This window comes from Pteropus alecto, unplaced genomic scaffold, assembly GCF_000325575.1.
Source record: "Pteropus alecto unplaced genomic scaffold, ASM32557v1 scaffold213, whole genome shotgun sequence".
NCBI classification, from domain to species: Eukaryota; Metazoa; Chordata; class Mammalia; order Chiroptera; family Pteropodidae; genus Pteropus; species Pteropus alecto.
The window spans coordinates 6,199,258-6,207,771 of record NW_006434829.1 but is presented as its reverse complement, the minus strand read 5'-3'; the positions used below and the strand labels follow the sequence as shown (position 1 = coordinate 6,207,771).

General features: G+C 44.5%; 1 protein-coding gene across 1 annotated transcript in view; it reads right to left on the bottom strand.

Annotated features, from left to right (window-relative positions):
• CUX2 (cut like homeobox 2) overlaps positions 1 to 8,514 on the bottom strand; it is a 181,757-nt gene that overhangs the window by 66,397 nt on the left and 106,846 nt on the right.

Sequence of the window (8,514 nt, the reverse complement as noted above, 5' to 3'; positions counted from 1 at the left end):
CTGCCACCCCAAATGATAAAACTTGGAAATAACATGACTTATAGGGGGAAAGGATCAAACCCAGTTCACCTTCGGTTGGAAATGGAAATGTTGCTGCATCCCCTAAGCTCTGTTGGAGGAATGCACTTCCACTGATCAGGGGAGAGGTCTCGGGTGGGGAACCCCATTTTCTTTGTTGTTTCTGAGAAAGGCAGCCCTTGTGAAACCCCCGTAACCCTCATCCTCCAGCTGAGAGCCTAGGATGGCAGCAAACGAGCGAGAGGCATACATTTGGTGAGAAACGTGTAAATAATCAAGTGTGAGCAGATTCATGTAATTACCTTGCACAGCTATGAAATCTCTTGGTTTCCGCTTCCATTATTAATGATGAATGTTAACTATCAGAGGACATCAGCTAAGGTTTCCTGACACGCTGTAGGAGGAGGGTTTAGGTGTCCCCAAAGGGCCATGCCTGGCTTCTCACTGATCAGGCTGGTTCCTGCTTCCTCAGCTGATCCCCCTGCACATCTTAGAATGGGAGGTACCTCATGATGGAAGCACCCAGAACCACCTAAGAGTACATTTGTCAAAAAACACTGAACCTGAATATGACCAAGCCTCTAGATCCAACTGCCTATGCATAGCAAATACAACAAACAGAGGAACAAGTTAAACCACACCACAGAAATGTGATCAGCAAAAATCTCAGCTCGAGGTGAGATGACTTGCCCAAGGTCTCACAGCCAGTGGTGGAGTTGGGATTTGAATCCAAGCTCACGAGCACAGCACTCTCCTTGGACTGCATGAGAGGCTAGACAAAGTACTGCTGGGCTTCCCAGAGGGTGGTCAAGGACCCAGAACAGTCCAGAGGCAAGGAGGTCACTTCTACCACAAGGGGAGAAGCCCCTCGTCCTGCCCTCTCTCCAGGATGGCTTTCTTGGTGCTTCCTTAACCAGTCCTAAATTCAAATATCTGGAATAATGAATATCACTGGCTTAGCTTGAGACCAGTGTTGGCCCCTGGTGGAATCAGCTTAGATTAGGGGAAAATCTTCAGAAAAAAATGAGTTCAGAGAGGGAGCTTACAGATTAGAAGACATAGCAAAAGTAGCATGACCAATTTGCCCCCACCTGCTTGGGCTTTAGCCCAGGAAGTATTGCACTTTAAGGCCTTTCCAGCTTTAAAACCAAAAGTTCTCCCTCCCAGGTACCCTCAGTCCAGGGCCAAAACAGAACAGTTGGTTGCCATACTTAATAAGGTGCACATCAACCAATCCCAACGTGTGGACACAACCACACATTAGATCAAAAAACAATTAAAGAAACTGAGGAGACAATCAAGGACAGTGAAGCACTGCCAGAATATTTGATGATATTAAGAAACTACTTCTTAAGGGAAAAAATGTAACTATGCGTGGTATGGATGTTAACTAGACTTACTGTGGCGATCAATTCACAATATATACAAATACTGAATCGCTGTGTTGTACACCTGAAACTAATATAATGTCAATTATATCTCAATTTAGAAAAAGAAACTACTGTTAAAAAATTTTAGATAAGATGACATTGTGGTTATGTTTAAAAAGATATTTTATTTTTTAGAGCTATGAACTAAACTATTTACAGGTGAAAGAATACAATGACTTAGGTTTGCTTCGAAGTAATCCAGGGGTGCAAGAGAGAAGTGGCTATGAGTAAACAGTTGTTGAAACTGGGTTCAAGAGTAAAAAAAATAAAAATAAAAAAATGGGAAGGAAGGAAAGAAAGAAGAAAGGCAGGAAGGCAGGGAGAGAGAAGGAATATTAGAGAATGTTAGAGAAAGCGGGAGGGGGGAGAGGAAGAAAGGAAGGAAGGAAGGAGGATTGATTCCAGGAAAATATACATTTTATGAATTAAATCTGACCTCTCAAAATTTAAATCTGATCTAAAACATGAGTTAGCAAACTTTTCTGTAAAGGGCCAAGAGTAAAGATTTTTGGTGTTGAACGCCTTATGGTCTCTTGTCACGATTACTCAATACTGCCCTCGTAGTGTGAAAGCAGCCATAGATAATACGTAAATGAATGGGCATGGCCACGTGCCAATAAAACTTTATTTACAAAAACAGGCAGGGAGCTGGATTGGGCCCATGGGCTGTAATTTGCCAGCCAATGCCTGGTCTAGAAGGGTACCAACTGGATTCACCTCCACCACTTACTCGCTGTTGTGACCTTAGGAGAGTCACCTAACCTTTCTGAGTCCGTTTTCTTCTCTGTGAACTGAGGATAATACTAGGAACTACATCCAGAAATAACAAGGTGACGAATGAACGGAGGAGCTGGGTCCATGTCAAAGTGAGCAGGTCCTCAACAAACAGCAGACTGTCATTGATGTGTCACACCTGCTAGAATGTTTGTTCACTTACAATAGCATCTGGCATGTAGTGGAAGCCTAACAAATATATGCTGAAATGATGAATGATTGTCTGCCCCCATCAAGTGAAGAAAGAATGGTCTTCTTACTACTTTTCAAAACGTCAGGGTCTCCTCGCCTTGTACCTTGAAGAAGGAACATTTAGAACAGAGACATCTTAGCCCTACTTGTCTTCTTTTTATACTGTAAGGAGTCAGCTCCTAAGGAGAACTTCCTAAGAGATTGTGCAGCTGAGTTTGCTAAAGCATCGGAAAACTTTCAAGGTGACAGCTTAACTCTAAGGGGTGGTGCGGGGAAGCTGGCCATCCCAAACTCTGGACATAAGTCATGGAAGCAAACTGTTCCACCTGCCCCCTCAAGAGCCTGGCCAGAGACTGGAACATGGGTTGGAGGTGCCATGTTGACCCAACATGGGAAATCTTCATCTGGTCTTGGCTGCCATCTTGATGGATTGGAAATAAATTGTTGACCACTGGGGCAGGACTCATTGGTTTTGAGTTTCCTTTCATAGAGAACCTGAGGGGGGTACGTAAGGTCTTGGTGTACTCTAATCATGTGTAAGAATGAAAAAAAGATGACTTAGAGCCTGGCTTGAATGGGCAAGAACTGGAAGCAACTCATTTTCAGCAGTATGAATTTCTTCCTCTTGATTCTGGGCAAAATATAGATGATTGATATAGCTAGTTTAGATCTGCACACCTTCAGGACTTTCTAGACCCTGAGGTACATGGCTGTCTACCTGTTTGCTGATAATTTATCAACCACTCCTCCAGGAGCAAAACCACAAATGTCTAGAGGAACCCAGCAGTAACTCCAGTATGTGAAGTGGCCAACTGAAGGGGTAGATGAGAGGGAGAATGAATGAACAGAAGATAAGAAACTGGATGAGGCTGATGGCCAGACTCCTCCTCTGTGATCTCCCTAAGATCGGCCACAATGGCTGATGTTTGTACTGAGACATCTTTCTGTCAATGGCTGATTGCACCAGGGGCTGACACTGGTCTTGAGCTAGGCCAATGTTATCCCAGCAGTTCAAATTTGAGAATGGTTGATTTTGATCTGTCCAGGTTATTAGTTTCAGTTACTGTAGGGTGAACCAGGGGCTGAGATGGCCAGTACAGGAGGGGTGCCTTCTATCTACTGTGTGTGAGAAAGCTGGCCTACAGAGAGGGCAGGACAAGAGGCTTCTCTCTTTGCAACAGAAGTGATCTCCTTGCTTCTGGGCTGTTCTGGTTCCTTGACCAACCTCTAGGAAGCCCAGCTGTACTTTCTCTGGCCTCTCATTCGAGAGTCTCAGGAAAAGTGCTGTGCTCATGAGCTTGGGTTCAAATCCAAGCTCCACTACTAGCTGTGGGACCTTGGGCAACTCACCTCACCTTGATGGGCCTCGGTTTCTTCATCTGTAAAATTAAGAAATACCAATACTGCCCTCGCAGGACTGCTATGAGGATTAAATGACACAACTGTGCATCAGGCATACAGTAGATGCCTCACGAATATCATCATACCTAACATTATAATAAATTCTCACGTAGGCTAGCTTGGGTGGATTTTTATTCTTCGTACTCAAGATTTTTTTCTTAAAGATGGACCTCTAGCTGCCCTTGGCACTGGCACCTTCCATTTGGGAGGCTCAGGGTGGGCTGGGGGTCTCCTTTCTCCTCCCGCCAAGGCTAGAGACAGCACCTTGACAGAGAGAGAATGCACACAGGGGTGCTGCATGGCTCCTGACAGTCCGGGCAGCCCCTGCAGTCCCGTTCCCCACCCACTCACTGCAAAAAGCAACAGGCGAGGCAAACAGATGGCAGAGAAATGGCTTTTTCCCTCTCCCCCTAAATAACAAGATGGAAAAAAAAAAAAAAAAAAAAAAAGGAAAGGAAATGAACAGATTTCCACCGGCTAGGAGATCAAAGAGAAATGGCCATTTTCACCAATAAACTCTGCTTATACACCGTCCCTGCGCCCAGGCACATGATTGTTCTGGGGCGGGACTAGGAAGGGTCCTCCTTGCTATTGCCTATTGACGTATTGTTAATTTCTTTTTGTTTCCCGCTCCAGCGTACACCCGACTCAAGGTGAGAGAACGCAACTGGGCTGCGACTTCTCAGATTGATAGATTGCGTTTCTGTGCTGGGCCCGTTTCATGCTTGGTGACTTTGCAGCAAAGCAATTATCACTGTGGAATGCATAATGGCCTAATTAATAACTAATGTCAGGTTGGCCTCTGAGCCATGATTATACCTTAGCAAGCCAACTTTTTTTTCTTTTAAACATTCCTAGAGAAAAATATTATTATAATTGACTGGTTAAATTGTCAGAGTGTCCCTACCCCATGGACAGTGTAGCAGGAAGCATGAAAGCCTGGAATGCAGAGGTGTTCCACTGCCAAATGGCTGTGTGACCTTGCTCAGCATCTGGGCATCTCTGAGCTTGCGTGTCTGTACCTGTAAACAGCTACCTCTCTGGAACTGAGTGGGATTCCTGTCACATTCCTGTCATGAAACCTAGGGCACTCAATAAGTAATAGTTAAGGGCAAGGAATATGGAGCCAGGCTGCCTGGGTTTAAATCTTGTCTCTGCCACTTACTAGTTGTGTGACTTTGGGCAAGTTACCTAACCTCTCTGTGTCTCATTCTTCTTATTTATAAAATGTTGATAATAACAATATCTACCTTACAGGAGGGTCATGGGGCATAATGACCTGGTATCTGTAAAGTGCTCAGAATAGAACACAGCAAGAGTCATAGAAAAGTTTGCCGAGATTACCATCTTGACATTCATTTAATAAATGTTTATTCAGCACCCATTGTGTGTCAGGCATCGTGTACGACCCAGGAACATAACAGTCTACAAAATGCTCCCTCTTTGCCACTCCTCTGCCCCTGCCTCAGGCCAGGACACCACGGCTGCAAATCTCAAGTGTTCCAAATGCTGAGTCAACCCCCTTTCCATCCCACACACCTCCGGAGGGGTCTTTCCAGAACAGGCTCCTGGTCATGCTGTCCTCACACATCGAAAGACTCCATGGTATCTCCTCTGCCCACAAGATAAAGCACAGACTTAACTCGGCGTTCAGGACCCCTCTGTGCTGCCCAGATGTGTTTCCTGGCCTTGTCTTCTCCTAACTCCCCCCACAGAGTATAGCTCCAGATAGGCTTAGTGGCACCACTCACAAAACCATTGAAGAATTATTTTTCATTTAAGCTTTCTGTGTGCTCTGCATTGTGTTGAGCACTCTACATACACGCCTACTTCATTTAATCCTCGTGGCAAACCTGTACACTAGGTACCACTTTATTGAGGAGGAAACTGAAGCTCAAAATCACTCACCCATTGGTCAAATTAGGGCTTGAACCCGGGTTTGCTTGACACCAAGGCCTGTGCTCTTATCACCACACCTCATTCTCCATGTTCCCTCCCACCCAAGTCTTCCTAATCTGAGCTGGGACTTCATCTCCACTGGGAAGTCTTCCCTGATTGCCTGCCTACAGAGTAATCATTTTCTTCTTAGCACACCTGGGACATTTTGCTCCTATTTCACATTTGCTTTTTCTTCTTAGTGGACAGTGGGTGTGGGCTCCCAGTGAGTGGCTTGGCTTTCCTGTTGGACAGAGGTAATCTTTTCTCTTAGCCAGTACAGTGCAAAGCAGAGCGCACAGTAGGAACTTTAGAACACTTGCTTTATTGTTAAAAATCCTTGCTTTGCTGCCCCCTGGACTTGGAAGGACCCTTGAATTCCACTCTCTGTTCACCTGTCCAAAATGTACTGATGCTACTGTGTGAAAGGCTCTATGAGCCAGCTCCATCCTAGTCCCTTATAGCTAATGAGGTAGGTGCTTTATCCATTGGAGACCACAGTGCAGCACATAACCCTGATTATTACTCCCCTCTTGGGTACACGATGTTAGGCTATATTCCCAGCCTCCTTTGAAATTGAACATGGCCTTGTAACTGAGTTTTGGCCACGAGAACATGGGCAGAAACGATGTGGCCATTTCCAGTCTGGCTCTTGAGAAACTCCCATGAGATCCACCATGTTTATGATTTTCTCTTTTCCTACATACCGACTAAATGAGGGGACTCTGGGATGCAGTGAAGAGCACAGCCAGAAGACAGGAGACGCATGGATCCCTGAATGATTGTGTGGAACACAGCCCTCCTCTCCCCATCAACCAGCACTAGCTTGTGATGAGAGTAAGAAATAATCTCCAGTTGTGTTCAGTGTTGTTGGTACAGAAACAAGCTGCTATGACTAATGCACACGTACGCTGTTCGAATCCCTTCGAAGCTCTTCTACTTCTTAGTTACGTGATCTTGATGTCTCAACCTGAGTCTGTTTCTTCTTTATAAAAGAAACACAAGCACGTCTTAAAATTCTCTAGAACGTTCCCCAACATTCCCAGTGTCAGATAACCAGCCCTGAGTGTGGCACCCAGTAGGTGCTCAAGATATGGAAACTCACCCTTGTACCCTGGCCCCGCCTCCTGTTTCAGTCTCTGGATCTCAGAGCAGGGCCTGTGCGTGGTTCTGGGACACAGGACTTGGCTGATCTTAATCTTTACTTGTCCCCACTAATACTTGGTTTTATGTATTTTAATTAAGTGTTATTATTTTGTGCTTGTGCTGGGAATAATTTTATTACAGGGCTGGAATCTACAAATCTCAGAGAGGAAATAAATAAGAGACCTTTGTTGCAGCGTGGGCTCCAGGGCCAGGGGGAGGGTGGAAGGAATCTAGGAGGTGGCCTTTGAGAGTGGGAGGCAATGGGGGCCAGTTTGCCAGGTTGAGCCTGGCTCAAGGTGATGCTGTGTCTGGCGGAGTAGATCTTGGGGGGCTAGAGACTGGGGTACAGATGAAGGTCAGGGGATTCCAGCTACCTTTCCTTGGCTTTCAGCAGCTGCAATTCCCATCTTCCCTCCTGCCTTAGGCCATTTGCACATGCTGTTTCACCTGGCATGCCATTCTGCCCTTCCTGTGGCTAAAATGTTCCTATTCTTGCATCAGGTCACAGGTCACTTCCTCCTGGAAGCCTTCTCTGACATCCAGGATGCTCTCATAGCCTCATGCAGCTCCCTGTCACAGCTCCTGCTATAGATGGTAATTATATATGTACTTATGCGAGTGTCTGAATTATATCTGTCTTCCCCTAAAAGGTCAGTTCAAGAAGGGAACAGGCTTTATTTGCGCCTGTGCCTAGAACAGTGCCTGGCACACAGAAGGTGCTCTGTATTTGTTGAGTAAATGAATGAATGAATAAATGAATGCCTAAGTCAATTCAATCTCTGCCTGCGCACCTAAAAGCAGGAGTCAGCAAACCTTTCCTATAAAGGGCTAGGTATTATTTTGGCTTTGCAGGCCATAAAGGTTCTGTTGCAACTTCTCAGCTCTGCTGCTGCGATAGGAAAGCAGCCATAAGCAACACATAAATGAACGAGCATAGCTGTATTCCAATAAAACTTTATTTATAAAAACAGACTTTGGCCCGAGGATCACAGTTTGCTGACTCCTGTCCTAAAGTCTGCCATTTGCAGCTTTGTTCTCACCTAGTGCAAGGATTACTTCCAGTGGTATGCTGGGGGCTGGCCTTAAGCAGCCTGCAAAAGCTGACTGCCACATTTTCAGGAATTTTGCAGCTGGTTGTTAAACATGACCAATATTAAACATTAAGTTATATAAACCTATAATTATAATAAATAAATTATATTAAAAAATAATGGTACCTACAACATGGATGAATCTAGAGGATGTTATGCTGAGTGAAATTAGCCAGTCACAAAAAGACAACTACTGTGTGATTCCACTTATATGAAGTACTTAGAGTAGTCAAAACCATAAAAACAGAAATTGTATTGGTGGTTGCCAGGGAATGGGGGGAGGGAAGAATGGGTAGTTAATATCTAATAGGTAGAGTTTTACAAGATGCAAAGAATTATGGAGATGGATGGTGGTTATGGCTGTACAACAGTGTTAATATGTTTAATACCACTGAATGGTACCCTTAAAAATGGTTAAGATAAATTTCATGTTATATGCATTTTACCACAATAAAAAAAATTGTTTGCTTTAAATATTGAATAAAATTTGCTTCGAAAAAAATTATTTTTTTCTTTTTCTTTTTCCA